Source organism: Balaenoptera borealis, assembly GCF_965194805.1.
Source record: "Balaenoptera borealis genome assembly, chromosome: 20".
NCBI classification, from domain to species: domain Eukaryota; kingdom Metazoa; phylum Chordata; class Mammalia; order Artiodactyla; family Balaenopteridae; genus Balaenoptera; species Balaenoptera borealis.
Window position 1 is genome coordinate 44,739,797 of NC_138879.1, and position 16,597 is coordinate 44,756,393.

Genomic DNA, 16,597 nt, shown 5'->3' on the forward strand with positions numbered 1-16,597 from the left:
TGACTTTGCACCTATTTTGACTGGCACTTGTGAAAATAGAATCACCAAAATTGTACTGAATTATTATTTTGAATTGAATAGAATGTTGATAATAATATAAAATAGATTATAAGGTAGAGATAAACTTCATTGATAATCTCTTCAAAAAAATAATTATATATAATACATAAATGTATATTTATATTATATAGAAGAGTTATGTAAGTATTAAATAAACAATCTTTGGCATAATTTTAAATGGTTAGGTTTTCAGGAAATTTTATTTGTTCTGATATTTCTATTTATTGCTGAAAAGAAGAATGGAGTGAATTATAGTATTTTGAAGTGAGGTGGTTGATCTCAATTACACAAAGTAGGAAGTTTTTAGGAAGAAGATCATGGTTTTATTTTTTGCCTGTGGTCTCAGGATAAAATATCATTTTCACTGTCAAATTCTTTTTTCTTTTCGGTCTTAAATTATCTCAGGATTCTTGTAACCTCATAAATAAGACAATAGACTAAATCAAGTGCAAGTGTTTTAACATTATATAAATTCTAATCTTAAAAATATCTACCTGCATATTCATAAAATTTATTTTTGAGTTATATCTAGTACAGTACTTTTTTTAGCACAGTATTTTATATTGAAAGCAGTTTCCTATTAAAAATACAGCACTAAAAGGATAAGAATCCCACCTTTGAATATTTACAAAGCTGTTTAAAAATTCTGAATGCTCTTCAATCTGCCTCTGTTTGTGCCCTGTTTAATATGTATTGTCTTAATTATTTGGAAAATGCTAACAAAAATATGAAGTAAGGGAAAAAAGTCACTCAGGAGCTTTTTTTTTTTTAATTGACATAATATTTATTCGTATTACCTTTTTTTTTTTTTTTTGCCGCACCGCATGGCATGCGGGATCTTAGTTCTCTGACCAGAGTTCGAACCTGTGCCCCCTACACTGGAAGCGCAGAATCTTAACCACTGCATGGCCAGGGAAGTCCCACTCGGGAGCTTTTAAAACATATCAGTGCCAGGGCTCTACCCACAGATTCTGATTGAATTGGTCTTGACATCAGAGTTTTCAAGCCCCTCCCTCCTGGTGATTCTAGTGGGTAGCCAGGGATAAAAACAGCTGCAAGTGATATGGGTTAGCAAGCAACTCCCAAACCTAGAGTCTGTTGCCATAGTACCCTGTGTGCGAACAAGTATATTATTATACTATAATTATTCTAAAGTTGTTTCATGTGTGTGTGACCTCCCCCCATAAAAGGAACTCCCCAGGGACAGGACTGGTGCCTCCCACTGAAACATAGAGGGTTCTGTCCATGGTGTGTGCTCAGTAGATGCTAAATGGGTGTCTGGTGGCCGGATTTCTATTAATGAAGACCTCCTTTGGGCTTATTCTCAAATACCTGACCACACTAGAGGGATCGCAACCGTCTGTAGACATTACATGACAATCGTAAGGAAAGGTAGCAGAGAAGTAGGGAGAAGATCCTACCAGCCTGTGGACACAGAGGGTGTCCCATTAACAGTAACAACTCAAAATTCCCTGACCCTTGTGCCATATACTCATGTACTTCTGGGAGTTTCCCAAAGGTGTTTCACGTGCGCCCACGGCTGAGGCCGCTCCTGCTGAGCCTTGGCTTCTCCACGGAGCTGTCACAGGGCACTACCATGGCCACCAGGCATCACCACCTCTCATCACAGCCAAGACCCAGGAACCCTTGAAATGTGAAAGTTGCAGGGGGTTCTGGTGCAAAGAGGAAGACAGGCCTTCTTTGAATTATACTCCTTTGAGTTGCCGGGGGGTGGGGGGTTCCCTGAACAGTCCATGGGAGGCTGGGCAGGTGTACAAATCTGGGTGAGAGATCATCAGTCACTGGCCTCTTTCCCTGCCTCAGTCATTCTTTTTTTTTAAAAAAAACATCTATTTATTTATTTGGCTGCATCGGGTCTTAGTTGCGGCAAGCAGGATCTTTCGTTGCGGCGTGCGGGCTTCTCTCTAGTTGTGGTGCTCGGGCTCTAGAGCTCATGGGCTTAGCTGCCTCATGGCATGTGGGATCTTAGTTCCCCGACCAGGGATCAAACTGCATCCCCTGCATTGGAAGGCGGATTCTTAACCACTGGACCACCAGGGATGTCCCCTCAGTTATTCTTTTTTTTATAAATTTATTTATTTATTTTTGGCTGTGCTGGGTCTTCGTTGCTGCGCATGGGCTTTCTCTCGTTGCGGTGCACAGGCTTCTCATTGCGGTGGCTTCTCTTGTTGCGGAGCACAGGCTCTAGGCCCGCGGGCTTCAGTAGTTGTGGCATGTGGGCTCAGTAGTTGTGGCTCGCAGGCTCTAGAGCGCAGGCTCAGTAGTTGTGGCACACAGGCTTAGTTGCTCCACGGCATGTGGGATCTTCCCAGACCAGGGATAGAACCCATGTCCCCTACATTGGTAGGCGGATTCTTAACCACTGTGCCACCAGGTAAGTCCCCCCCTCAGTTATTCTTAAAGTTTCCTTGTTACTCATGGCTGTATCGCCTTCTTTATTTAGAACAAGCTCTTGGGGCTTTTCCATTCTTCATGCAAATAGGGTTCTGGAAAGCCATCCCACTGGGTCTTCAGACATGTCTGAACCCGAGGTTGCATTCAAGCTGGTATCACCACTCAAGTCACAGTCTACATACCCAGTGGCAGCAATCAGTACTAGACGGCAAGCAAGGCACCTCCAGAATATAAAGATAAGGGGTGCCTCTAAGAGGCAAACCAGTCAAATCAATACTTAATATATGAGAGTAGCCACCTGAAATAGTGGAAAGCGGAGACAAGGAACATTTCCAGATCACAGATAGTTTTCTAGATATTACATCTATTTCATGAACACCTTTAGGAGGTGGGTATAGTTACCCCCATTTTATAGATGAAGAAACAGAAGCTCAGAGAGACCATGTGGCTCAGATTTTGATCTCAGAGATGTTTGCCCTCAGTGATCTACTTTCTGTCCCTACAGTTTTGCCTTTTCCAAAATGTCAAATAAGTGGAATCATACAGTATGCAGCCTTGTAAGCCTGGCTTCTTTCACTAGCACAAGGCAGTTGACATTCATCTGTGTTATTATATGTTTCTTTTTATTGTAAAGTAGTATTTCATTGTATGGATGTGCCACAGTTTGTTTTTACTTCTTCAATGAAAGGACATTTACATTGTTTCCAGGTTTTGGCAATTACTAATTATACACCTATAAACACTCACATACAGGTTTTGTGAGTATTCATTTCTCTAGGAGTGAGATTTCTAGGTCATATGATAGATGTATGTTAACTTTACAAGAAACTGCCAAGGTGTTTTCCAAAATGGCTGTAGTATTTCTGCATTCCCACCAGCCACGTGTAAGAGATCCAGTTACACGGCATTTCCAGAATTCCAGTTAGTCAGCATTTGATATTGTCATTACTTTTTATTTTAGTCATTCTAAATAGTGTTATATCATTGTAGTTTTAATTTGCATTTTATTAATTACTAATGATGTTGAGCATCTTTTCATGTGTTTACCATATATCTTGCCATCCATGTTTTTGCCATCCACATATCTTCTTTGGTGAAACATCTGTTGAAATCTTATGCCCTTTTAAAATTATGTTGTTTGCTTTCTTATTGTTGAATTTTGAAAGTTCTTTATATACAAGTCATTTATCAGTTATGTAATTTGAAATTATTTTTTCTGAGTCTATGACTTGTCTCTATTCTCTTAACAGTGTCTTCTGAAGAAGTCCAATTTACAATTTTTTTCTTTTACAGATCATACTTTTGGTGTTGTATCTAAGAAATCTTTGTCTAACTCAAGATCACAAAGATATTCTCTTATTTTGTTTTCTAGAAGTTTTATAGTTCTAGGCTTTCCATTTTGGTTTATGATCCATTTCAATTTAATTTTTGTAGATGATGAGAGATGTAGATCAAGATTCAATTATTTGTATGCAGATATCCACCTGTCCCAGCACCATTTGTTGAACATCCTTGTCAATTTTGATCTAACATTACAGTCTTTTTCTGCCTGTAAATTTTACCTTTTCCACCATATGCCAATTTCTTGGGTCATTCATTTGCCCATCCTACCATCATCCACTTCTTCTTGCTTACTTAATTCCAGCCATACTGGTCTTCTTGCTGTTCCTCTAACATGCCTATTATGGACCTGCTGGGTCTTTGCACTTGCCATTCCCTCAGTCTGGAATATTCTTCTTCCAAATATCCACATGATTATAATTTTTGTGACTTTCTGTTTGAATAAAAAAAAAAAAATCCCACAAATATCCACAAAGCTCACTCCATTTCATTCAGGTCTCTGCTCAAATATCACCTTATTTAAGAGACTTTCTTAAGGTCTGAAGACTCTGTTTAAAATGGCTCTCCCAACCCTATCTTGTGCTACTGCTTTACTTTATTTCTTTTCACAGCATGCATCACAATCTGACATTCTTTCTATCTATCTATCTATCTTTATTTGCTTATTGACTATATACTCCTTCCCCCAATGCTATCAGAATATTAAGCACCATGAGAGCAGGAATATTGTCTGTTCTATTCACTAATGTATCCCTGGTGTCTAGAACAATTCCTGTACACAGTTCATACTTAATAAAGAGTTGTTGGGGCTTCCCTGGTGGCGCAGTGGTTGAGAATCTGCCTGCCAATGCAGGGGACACGGGTTTGAGCCCTGGTCTGGGAAGATCCCACATGCTGTGGAGCAACTAGGCCCGTGAGCCACAATTACTGAGCCTGCGCGTCTGGAGCCTGTACTCCGCAACAAGAGAAGCTGCGATAGTGAGAGGCCCGCGCACCGTGATGAAGAGTGGCCCCCGCTCGCCACAACTAGAGAAAGCCCTCGCACAGAAACGAAGACCCAACACAGCCATAAATAAATAAATTAATTAATTAATTTAAAAAAAATAAAGAGTTGTTGATCTTACCGAATAAATTCAAACAAGAAATATTTACTGAGTGCCTACTAGGCACCAGGCACAGTGCTAGGCTCTGGAGATACAACGGGGAGAAAAACAAACATGGTCCCTGCCCTTATGGAGCTCACAGACCAGCAGGACAGACCAACGTTAATTAAATAATCACAGAAATGAAATGGATAGTAGCTTCTGGGCCTTGAAGAAGAAATACATGGTGCTGGGGAGCTTTAACCTAGTCATAGGGAATTAGTCATGGAGGTGAGGGAAGGGTTCCCAAGAGGCAGCTGTGACCAACCTGAGAAATAAGGATTAAAGGTGGTTCACTAGGTGAGGAGAAGGGAGAAAGGGCCTTCCAGGTACCTGGCACTTCCTGTACAAACACCCTGAGAGGTTAGGGAGCTTGGCATGTTTGAGGAGCTAAAAAAAGATGGGTGTGCCCGGTGGCAGTGAGTTAGGCAAGGAGAGAGGCAGGCAATGAGGCTGGGGCACGAGCCAGGAGCTCACAGACCAGGTCACGCCAGCCAAGGAGGGGGCTGCTCTTTACTTTAAGAGCAAAGAGAAGCCATTGAAGGTTGGTTCCACCTTTTTAACCACCCAATGTACATGGAACATAATAAACACTCAATAAAACACGCCTGCATGTTGAAATCAGTCCTACATGTTACTGGTGGAAGTGTACATTGATCCAACTTCTATGTAGGGCAATTTCACCACACCGTTCAAAATTACAAATATAAAAAATATATACCTTTTCACCCAGTAATTCCCTTCTCGGAACGTATTCTACTGATATACTTGCCCATGTATGAAATGACATTTGCTCAGGGTTATTCACTGCAGTGTTGTTTCTAACAGCAGGAGAATGGAGACAAACCAGATGTCTCTCAATAGGAGATTACTGAAAAAGTTGTGATGCCTCCATGCAGTGGACTAAAATGAACCATAAAAAAGGGATAATGAAGCCTTTAATGCATTTTTAAAAAAAAATTCCAAGACACATTATTAAGTTTTAAAAAATCAAGGTCAGAGCAGAGTTTGTAAATGACTACCATTTGTGTGGGTTAAAAACAACAAACAAACAAACAAAACCCCAAAACAACAACAACAAAAAAACAGGCACAGGGAAAAGAGATACGTACAGCTTTTCTGTGCTTAGCATATCTCCAGAAGGAGACCTAAGAAACTGGTAATGTTGTTTGCCTCTGGAGAGGGAAACTGGATGGCTGGGCAGTGGGTTGGAGGGAGACTTTTACAGTGTACCTTCTGAATTTTGAACCATGTGAATATCTTACCTATTCTAAAACTAAATAAATTCACATAACAAGTACTCACTGGTTAAAGGAACTAACGAACTAGAAAACTAATTTATTAAACAAATGGCTTCCATCCAGTACTCCTCTCTGCTATTTAGAGGAAAAGGTTTCAGGGATTCCTAGCTTCTGCCCCTTCCCTAATTCCTGGCACAGTCCCCATGGGGAATCCACCAACAGAGGATCCCTTGTGGCCTTTGGAAAGGCAGGTGGGAGGAAAATATTTATTCCGGTCAATTGGCATAATTTCCAGGAAAGGCCTCCCTCTTTCATCTTGAAACCACGCTTGTCATGCGGCCCCACAGAGACACATCAGTTGGAGGCCTTTGCCAAGCTTGTTTAATTAGGTTCCTTGCTGAAAAGCTGCGCCATTGGTCTCCGAGGTGGCAAGTGGCCCCAAAAGATGGAATCACTTTTCCACAGGGAACTCTTATCAGAAAGGCTGATATTTAACGCCTTCCTGCATAAAAACAAGCACCTAAAATTTATTTGCAATATTGAGAAAAGCAAAGTGGTCATGCCAGAATGTCTTGAGCTCCCAAATTGCAACGACCCAAAGAGCTGGTCTGTGAGTTCTGATTAAATTCCAGTGGAAAGGCCAGTGAACAGCACGGGTTCGTGTCTTGGGCGGCTTGGTGTCATCACCCGGGCTTGATAAGGAGGATGAAAGGGAGACCAACAGGCTCACCTTCAGAAGGAGTTCCCTGTTCCTCTGGGACCAGGAGGCGGCTCCAGGTGCTCCAGGTACTAATGAAGGAAAGCAGCTGGGCTCTGCCCTGGAGTCCCCTCCGGAAGGCCTAAGGCTTAGGCAGGCATGCGGGTCTAGGAGGGGCCCAACAACGAAAGGAGCAACAGAAAAGAATGAGAAGGAGGTGAGGAATGGGGATCTTCAACCCTTCGTCTCCGTTTGTGCTATAATGTGATCATTTCTATAGCAACCCTATGGAGAAAAGGATTACCGCCCCCCGCCTACCTCATTCTACAGATGAGGAAACAGGCTCAGAAAAATGCAGTAACTTGCCTAAGGTCTCACAACTAGCAAGTTTCCGGCTCAGGGCATGAGCCCAGGGCTCTCTGATACCAGAGCCCATTCACTTTTTTTTTTTTTGGCCATGCCGCAGCATGTGGGATCTTAGTTCCCTGACTAGGGATCGAACCTGCACCCCCTGAGGTGGAAGCGCAGAGTCTTTACCACTGGACCACCAGGGAAGTCCCTGTTCACTTTTAAGTCAGAAATAAACATTTAGCTTTTAAGAACCTGTGCCATTTTTCTCTTAAATATTGCATCTCAATGTGCTACTTGACATCTGTACATTATTTCTATTCCAAAGACAAAGAAGATGAATTCTTTCTTTTTTCTTTCCTTCTCACCTTGAGTTCATCCATATGAGCTGAACAGGGGATTCTCAAATCCTTTTATCAGTCAAGAAGACAAAGAGAAAATACCCAGGAGGCCCAGGGCAGCCAGAGCCCCTTCCCGGAGGCAGGATCTGGCTGCTCCAGTTACTTGGGCATTCTAGATGCCAAAAGCTTTCCACAGGCACAAGACCAGTATATTTTCCATGCTGGGACTTTCCATAAACTGTGTCTTTTGCCTCTTCTGAAGACAAAACCAGGGAAAACAACCTTATGTTAGCAGTGTGGGCTTGAGTTAGACATAAGAAAGAACTTCCTGACAAATAAACAAGGGATGTTGGATCATAAAATGAGTGACCCAGAAAGGACAGTCTTGAAATAAACTGGTTGGCAGGTGCCATGCACATAATCCAGATTCAGGGGACTGTAGTCGATTTGATTATCTCACTACCTCCTGAGACACCCTGCCATCTAGTCTGCGTCTTGTCACAGCCCCACATATATTTCTACCTCTGAGCCTTTGAATCTTGCTGTTCCCTCCATCTGAAATGCCGTTCCCTCTCCCTGACTGTCCCAATTCTATCTATCAAGGTCTAGCTCAAGTCCCCGGGTCTGCTCAAAGCTTTCTCTGCCCACTCCAGCCCATGTGAATCTATTCCTCCTGGAATTCTCCATAGTCTGGAACTCAGTCATGATCATCTTGTTCCTGCAAAGTCAGGTGGCCAGGTTATTATCAGAGAGAGGGGGAAAGGACGCTGGGAAGCAGAAGCAGCAACTGTCACAGCTGTCTACTCTGCTGGAACCTGCCACACCAACCACGTGACCATTGTCCACTCTGCCGAGAACCTGCCACATGCAACCATCTGACCCTCATTTGCATTCTGTGGGCCCCTCTTCTGGGAAGAGAATGCCCTGAAGGCACACACAGATATCTGCCAACTATATTTCCCAAATGACACCATATTATGAAGCTGGCATTCTGGAACATGCCAGTTTTTGTTGGTTTGGAGCACAGTTTCCTCAGCATCCAATCATCCCTGATACAGTGATGTGTTATCATTTGAAAGGTGCTCTTACACATAAGAATTAATTTTATCCTCATAACAATCCCGTAAATCCCATTTTATAGATGAGAAAACTGAGACTGGGGCAGGGCAAGTAGTTTGCACCAGCTCACATGGCTAGAAGATAGCAAAACTAGCACTAGAGGCCAACCTCTTCAGACAACGGGCCAGGGTACTTTTCATCATACGATACATGGTTTGAAAAATGTCTGTCCTCTGCTGCATAGCACAGGGAGATCAGCTCGATGCTTTGTGATGACCTAGAGGGGTGAGATAGGGAGGGTGGGAGGGAGGCTCAAGAGGGAGGGGATATGGGGATATATGTATACATATAGCTGATTCACTTTGTTGTACAGCAGAAACTAACACAACATTGTAAAGCAATTATACTCCAATAAAGAGGGGAAAAAAAAAAGAAGAAGAAAAATGCCTGTCCCTAAACCCAACCCCACTCCAAACTGCTGAGATGTACACATAGTGGACATTACCCATACTGTCATTGACAGGTGACAAGCCTGTCAGTGTTCGTACCAGTTAAAATTCAGACTTTGACCTTAGCATAGAAATACTCCCACTTAGTAATGTCTTGGTCTGGCATTTGGGTTCTGTTGTCCACCTACATAACCTATACAGGAGCATCCGGGTCACCTCCATTATTTCCTGCAGTTCACACCAAAGGCAGGGGATAGACCAGCCTGGCATACCAGGCTCTGAGTGTGATGCAACTTCTGCCATTTGAGCTGAGTCGAGAAACCCCAAAGCTGTCTGTGCCAGTAACCTGGCTCTCTTGGATTATTCCCAACCTGCCTCTCTTCAGGTTCATTTCTGCCAGACACTGAGAACTTGACTACAGACCACTCCGCAGGATTTGCCTCTGTTTTCTGGTTTGACTCTTGACTTTCCCAGATAGACTTTGGCCTCCTGGTACCAGAAAACAGAGGTAGATTATAATGGGTCTTTATGTAAATTAATTAATGTTTGTAAGGTGCTTAGAACAATGACTGGCACATAGTAAGCACAAAGTAAGTGTTTGCTATTATTGTTATCATTATTACCCCATCATCATCATCATCACCATCATCTACCACCTGCTTGGTATAATACATCTCAAATACTTAATCCAGCCTTCCCAATCCCTTGGTGTAAAGTCCCAGATCCATAGCATAGCTCTGCCTGGGCTCTTCTAGATCATCTCCTGTGGCTCTCTTCCTTGTGCTCCGAAACACCTGGACTTCCTTTAAGTCCACGGATATGCCAAGCTCTCTACATCTTTGCCCTGCTGTATTCTCCATTGAAATGCTCTTCATCTCCTGTCTCCCTCACCACCAAACCCCCGCAACCCCACAAATTTCATCCTTCAATTCTCAGCTGGAATCTTACTTCCCCCAGGACATCTTCTCTGTGTCAATTCCCCACCCAACACATCAAGATTAGGTTAGGTCTTCCTGCTACACTTTCTTATAGCAACCTTTAGTGACTATTCTAAATAGGTATATAATTATGTCTTTAATGTCTGTCTTCCCACTACACTGTAAGCCTCATAAGAACAGGAGCCACAATTAAAGATTCATTGCTGTATCCTCAATGCCTAACAGGATTTTTAGAATGAGAAGGAGCTTAAAAACACACCGAATTGCACTGAACTGGATCAAGATAAATTGAAAAATGATGTTGGCATTGATGCCAATGAAACAATGACCTTAAAGCTTAATGTGCTATTATTTATTGACTGTATTTGCCATGACCTATTCAAAACCAGAACCTAGAATGTAATGAATAATAAAAGGATGAAGAATGGAAGAAACAGATAATAGAATCAATGTTTCTTTGTGCATCCATAACTATTGCTACCCTGAAAGGAGATATTAATTAAAGCTGAAAGGAAAAGATGAAGGTCATGGGTATCAGGGATCAAAGATCAATGAGCAGGGCTTCCCTGGTGGCACAGTGGTTGAGAATCTGCCTGCCAATGCAGGGGACATGGGTTCGAGCCCTGGTCCGGGAAGATCCCACATGCCGCAGAGCGACTAGGCCCGTGAGCTACAACTACTGAGCCTGCGCGTCTGGAGCTTGTGCTCCACAACAAGAGAGGCCGCGATAGTGAGAGGCCCGCGCACCGCGATGAAGAGTGGCCCCCACTTGCCACAACTAGAGAAAGCCCTCGCAAGGAAACGAAGACCCAACACAGCCATAAATAAATAAATAAAATTAAAAAAAAAAAAAAAATCAATGAGCAAGTTACTCATCTCTGATTGGTCAACCCAGAGGATGCTGAACTTTGCCTTGTGCACAAGGATACTGCCCAGTACTATTGGTGATGTCTTTTGAAGACCACTGAAAATGTCTTCGCCAACCCAAACAAAGCTGAAATGACCAACAAGGAAAGTAAAGGGCACCACAGCTACCTGCCTTTTCATAGTGATGGTTTCCGTGTACCAGGACCTAAGGTTCAATTCATTTCCAGGCAACAAGGACCTGCCCAATCCCTCTCTCTGCCCACAACAGCTCACTGAGTAAGTTCTAATTTCTATGATGAGCACTGGAGGGCTTGCCCCACAAGATCCATCAGGTTCTGACCCATCGCTGAGAACTTTTGTTTTTCCTGTGGATTAAGAGTAAGAAGTTCTCCTGACAACTCACTTAATGGAAGTGAGAGCTAAATGAGATAATGATATGTGATAGCTCTTTGAAAAAGTTGAAAATTTTATATTCCAATGTCATGATTTTATTGCTGTTAACAACAGCGATTGTTTCTTGCTTTTCCCAGTTAATTTTTTCTTTCCTGTTCTTAAAAAAAAAAAAAGAAAATAATAATTGCGGCATCCTTCTCAGGAGAATGGGAATGCTGTTTAATGAGAGCTTTCTAAACGGCTGTTTATTAATGCCCACAGAATTTCCTCTTTTACACACCTCTGTTGGAATGGAGAGTCCTCTAGGGAATGGATGGCATCATCTACTCTTTATGAAATGCCTCTTGGGTCTGACTCAGTGTGGATGATAAAGTTGGGTGATTAATATGAACGCCATGACTTCCCCCAGCTGCATTTCTGCCTTCTGCTTCCCCGACCCAGCCCTCTACCCACAACTTTTCCTTGACTCCATCTGCAGTGCTTGTGAAGGGGTTTTAGCCTCTCCATAATTTCTATCAAGCCACTGTAAAGCTGCCTTACAGAAACATGCAGTCCATAAAAAGCAGTATGATTGTTGCCCAAATGCAGCTTCAGACCACTGGAAGGGAAGGAAGCTTCCCTTCCAGACTGTTACTCCAAGCCCCTCCTGTCAGGGGACTGTTGAGAATGCACAGCGACTACCCACTGTAGCAGCAACCACCTGCTGAGTAACCCAATTCAACCCGGCAAAACTTGATGGAATGTTGGAGTCACACAGACCCAGCGTCAATCCTGGTTCTACCATTAATGTCTGTGAGAGCCTGGGCCAGTCCTTCACTTCTCTGAGCCTGTGTCCTCATCAGTGGAAACATGAATGCCTCCTCACATGGTTGCTGCCAGAATTCGAGGTAACATACACCGAGCACCTAGCTCCATATCAAGTGCCCACTAAATACACACAGAAAGGGTGGATATTGAGTAAGTGTGAGAAACAGTCTAGAGACGGTAGAATTCTTACGGAGAGATCAGGGTTGCCTGTGGATAGAGGTCAAGAAAGACTTTGCAGAGGAGCCTTGTAAGAGCCTTGAAAGAAGGGTGAGGGGTTTGGCAAATGGACTGAGGGGAGGGTACACTGGCCAGGGGAACAGCACGAACAAAGCTGGGACTAGAGCCCAAAGCACTGGGCCCACTGGCGCAGGTAACAGGATGCAGCTGGAGCAGAGTAGGAGTGGGGAGGGAGCCCTGGGAGAGGAGGCCAGAGCCAGGAAGCTAGATCAGAAGCACCTTTCAGGGTCATTGTTAAGTTGTAGGGGACATGGTTTTGCCCACAATATAGCGAGATTCTTGTCAGCAAGGGCCATGTCAGAATACATTAATTACAATAGCAATTGGATAATGAAAATTGAATGTCGTATATTAAAACCCCCAAAATGTAAGGGTCTCTGAACGATGGAGACATTTGTATCATCTGAGAAGAGGTTTCCTAATCAGAGAAGATGGCAGAATAATGAGAAGATGGGGAATAACGATGAGACTGGTTTAGGAGAACTGAGTCCTTTGGATGCTTCTCGTATTGGTGCATTAATGATGTTGTGAAATCTAGTTCCTCTCTAGTCCCAGAGGCTTGGATGGCAAGTCAGGTCTCCAAGTCAAGTGACAAGTCCTAAAAAAACAACCTTGGAGAGTCTTTCTATTTCAACTCTCATTGTGTTCTTACCACACACAGGGCATTGCTTTTGGCTTTGGGGGCACAAAGATGAATAGGACCCAATCTGTCCCATAGGAATTTACAGCACAGCTGGGGAGACACAGACAGGCCTCAGGGCCCACCCCAGACTGGTACCCACAGTGAATGTTCAAAGATGGTCAGAAGCTGGCTGAGGCTGGGTCTGAGGGGTTTTCCTGTTATTATATTAGACCCGTGCTTCATTTTATCCACGTTGGAGTGGCCATCTTTTTAAAAAATATATATGGGAGTTTTTTTCCATTAAGGAAAATGTGACAAATTCAGAAAGCTAGAAAAAATTACCCATAATTTCACTACCACTCTTCACATTTTGGTGGATCCCTCTCCAATTTCCGTTTCTCTACATAGGCAAGTTTGTCTGATGGTGTGTTTGTTAAATGATCTCACTGTACATACACTTTTGTGTACTACTTTTTCTCAGGAGCTTCATACCATAGGCATTTTTCTTTTCACTAAAGATTATTTTTAATGATCATCTTTTTAAAACCTCATGACATTTGATCACGTGACTATGTGAGAGTCTACTTGGTCATGTCCCTTATTGCACTGCAGGCTGTGTGGTATCCAGTGGTGGGCACAGGCTTTGGAGTCAGGCAGACCCGCGTCCTCTCTAAATCCCATTCTGACACTTAGCTGTGTGGCGTTGGACAAGTTACTTAATCTCTCTGAGCCTCCGTTTTGTCATCTGTAAAATGAAGATAATCAACCACTTTGCATGGTTATGAGGATCAGAGCTAACACATGTAAAGCACTAAATAAAGCAAGTTAGAGTCCTAGAAATGAATGATGTTCATCTTAAATTGGAAGATCTCAGAGGCCAGGACCTAAATCTAAGCATTTATACATAGAGCCTAACACAGCCACTGGCACACACAGGCACTTTTGCAGAGAGAGGCCCCAAAACGACCAATAGGACACCCCCTACAGCAGCAGCTATCCAAGGGTAGTGGTACAGGAGGAAGAACACGGGATTTGGAGCTTGACCGTGCTGGGTTGGAATCTCATGTCTACCACTGCGTGCCTCCGCAACTCATGTAACCTCCCTGAGCCTCACTTTTCTCATCAATGGGAATCATAAAACAGGACTTTGCCAAATTTCAATCAAATGAACTATTGCATGGAAAGTGCTTAACACTGTGAACGTAATAGGGGCTTAATACATCTTCCCGCCCCATCCTCACCTCCCCTAGAATCTTTCTGGTTTTCTGGTGATGAGATGATGAACTTGGAGACAGAGCATAGAGATGCTCTCCCTGGATTTGCCATACACTGCCCCATTTCAGGCCTCTTTGTGCCTCAGTTTCCCTCACTATACACTGGGGACAATAACTCCTGCTGCTTCCTTCACACAAGCGATGGGTAGTCAAGAACCGGCGAAAAGGAGAACGTGTTTGGGCCTCTAGAAAGGGCCCAACCTGGGAGATGTGTGTTTTTTTGTTTGTTTTTTTTTAATAAATTTATTTATTTATTTTTGGCTGCATTGGGTCTTCGTTGCTGCACACAGGCTTTCTCTAGTTGTGGCGAGCGGGGGCTACTCTTCGTTGTGGTGCGCGGGCTTCTCACTGTAGTGGCTTCTCTTGTTGCGGAGCATGGGCTCTAGGCGCGCGGGTTTCAGCAGTTGCAGCACGCAGGCTCAGTAGTTGTGGCTTGTGGGCTCTAGAGTACAGGCTCAATAGTTGTGGCGCACGGGTTTAGTTGCTCCGCGGCATGTGGGATCTGCCCAGACCAGGGATCAAACCTGTGTCCCCTGCACTGGCAGGCAGATTCTAAACCACTGTGCCACCAGGGAAGCCCGATATGTGTGTTCTTGAGATGTGGCCTTGGACGTACGTCTTAGCCTCTCTTGGCTTGTTTCTCTCTGAAGAAAAGTGAGAACTGCCCCAAAGGATTACAAAGCGAGCACAGTGGGTAAAGAAGGCATGAGGATTGGCCCTCATTCCCAGTAGAAAAATTCAGCCTTGGACACCACTGGAGAGAGAAGACAATTGTTCCCTTCAAAAGAAACTAATCAAGGAGAGAATTTTCAAGAAATTAATGATAGTTTGGGTGTTACCTTCCAGATGCTTTGGGATTTATTCAGTTTTCTCCTGGCATTTTATTTTATTTTATTTTTAGGAGTTTTATTGATATAACTCACATACCACACATTTCACCCATTTAAAGTATACAATTCAGTGGTTTTTAACATATTCACAGAGTTGTACAACCTTCACCATAATCTAATTTTAAAATATTTTCATCACTCCATAAGGAAACCCCACTCTTCCCAACACCAACCCCTCCCAGCCCCTAGGCTAATCTACTTTATGTCTCCATAGATTTGCCTATTATGGATATTTCACATAAATGGAATCATACAATATATCTCTGTATTTTGTGTCTGGCTTCTTTCACTTAGCATAGTGTTTGCAAGGTTCATCCATGTTGCAGGGTGTATCAGTACTTCATTCCTTTTTATTACTGAATTACATACTATTGTATAACTACACTACATTTATCTATTCATCAGTTGATGGATATTTGGGTTGTTTGCTTTTTTTTTTTTTTTTTTGCTATTATGAATAAAGCCATGAACATCTGTGTACAAGTGTTTTGTGTGGATGTATGTCATTTCCCTTGGGTATATACACAGGAGTAGAACTGCTGAGTCATATGGTAACTAACTCCATGTTTAACATTTTGGGAAACTTCCAAACTGTTTTCCAAAGCAGCTGCACCACTTTACATTCCCACCAGCAGTGTATGAGGGTTCCAAGCTCCTCAAGCAGCAGTTTCTGACACAGCCAATTATGCATAGGGGCCTAGACCAGAGAGAACATGCATCAACTCTGCAGCTAAGATGAAAAAAAGAATGAGAATGTTCATTTACCTACATGCCTAGAGGCTGGATGTTCAGGCTAGACTGACGGTTTGGCGCCTTGGGCAATTCTCCTTATCACTCCAATTCAAGAATTTTAAAGATTTACGGTAATAGTAAGGTGAAAATGTCAGAAAAACATGTTTTCAAAGTCATTCACCATTTCTCAGCCAGACTTGTCAGCAGCAAATGTTATGTGTGTGTGTGTAAATGTGGGCTAATGTCTATAAATAGGAAACTTTCAGGAAAAAATATATATATATATTTTTTAGTTTGATTAAAAAACTAGATTCCTATGGATAATCATGGGTGCCCAAAATGAAATCTCTCCATACATCTCCAGAAACCATACAGATCAATAAGGAGAGCAATTAAACCATCCATAACACAACCTTAATGAAACTATAGATGGAATTTTTGATACATAAGAGGTGCTCAATGTTGGCTGAATTAATGAATTAATGAATAAAAGGCAAAACAGCAGAGGAAATGAAGTGTGATTAACATGCTAGATCCACATTCTACTAATTCTGACATGCTGGCCTTATGAGCCAAAATCAATAGGAAAATGTAATTGGGATCCAGGTTAAGGCCTTAAATTTAGGTACCCTACCAACACCTGGCACAGTGCCTCACACATAGTAGGAGCTTCACATACATTTGCTGAATGAGTTGAAGTCATGATCCTTGCCACTGGAACTCACTATCTTGTGGAACAGAGAG

The 16,597-nt window shown here is 42.7% G+C and overlaps 1 protein-coding gene across 4 annotated transcripts in view; it reads right to left on the reverse strand.

Moving 5' to 3' along the window:
* LYRM9 (LYR motif containing 9) overlaps positions 1–16,597 on the reverse strand; it is a 78,590-nt gene that overhangs the window by 45,167 nt on the left and 16,826 nt on the right. The window contains exon 4 of one of the 4 annotated variants that reach the window (XR_014238303.1): positions 1,905–7,063. The exons of 2 other annotated variants lie outside the window; for them this stretch is intronic. The gene's annotated coding sequence lies outside the window, so the exon portion shown is untranslated. Of the gene's footprint in view, positions 1–1,904; positions 7,064–10,888; positions 15,022–16,597 lie in introns of those variants that run through there. One more of the 4 variants, XR_014238304.1, reaches the window with a different exon arrangement.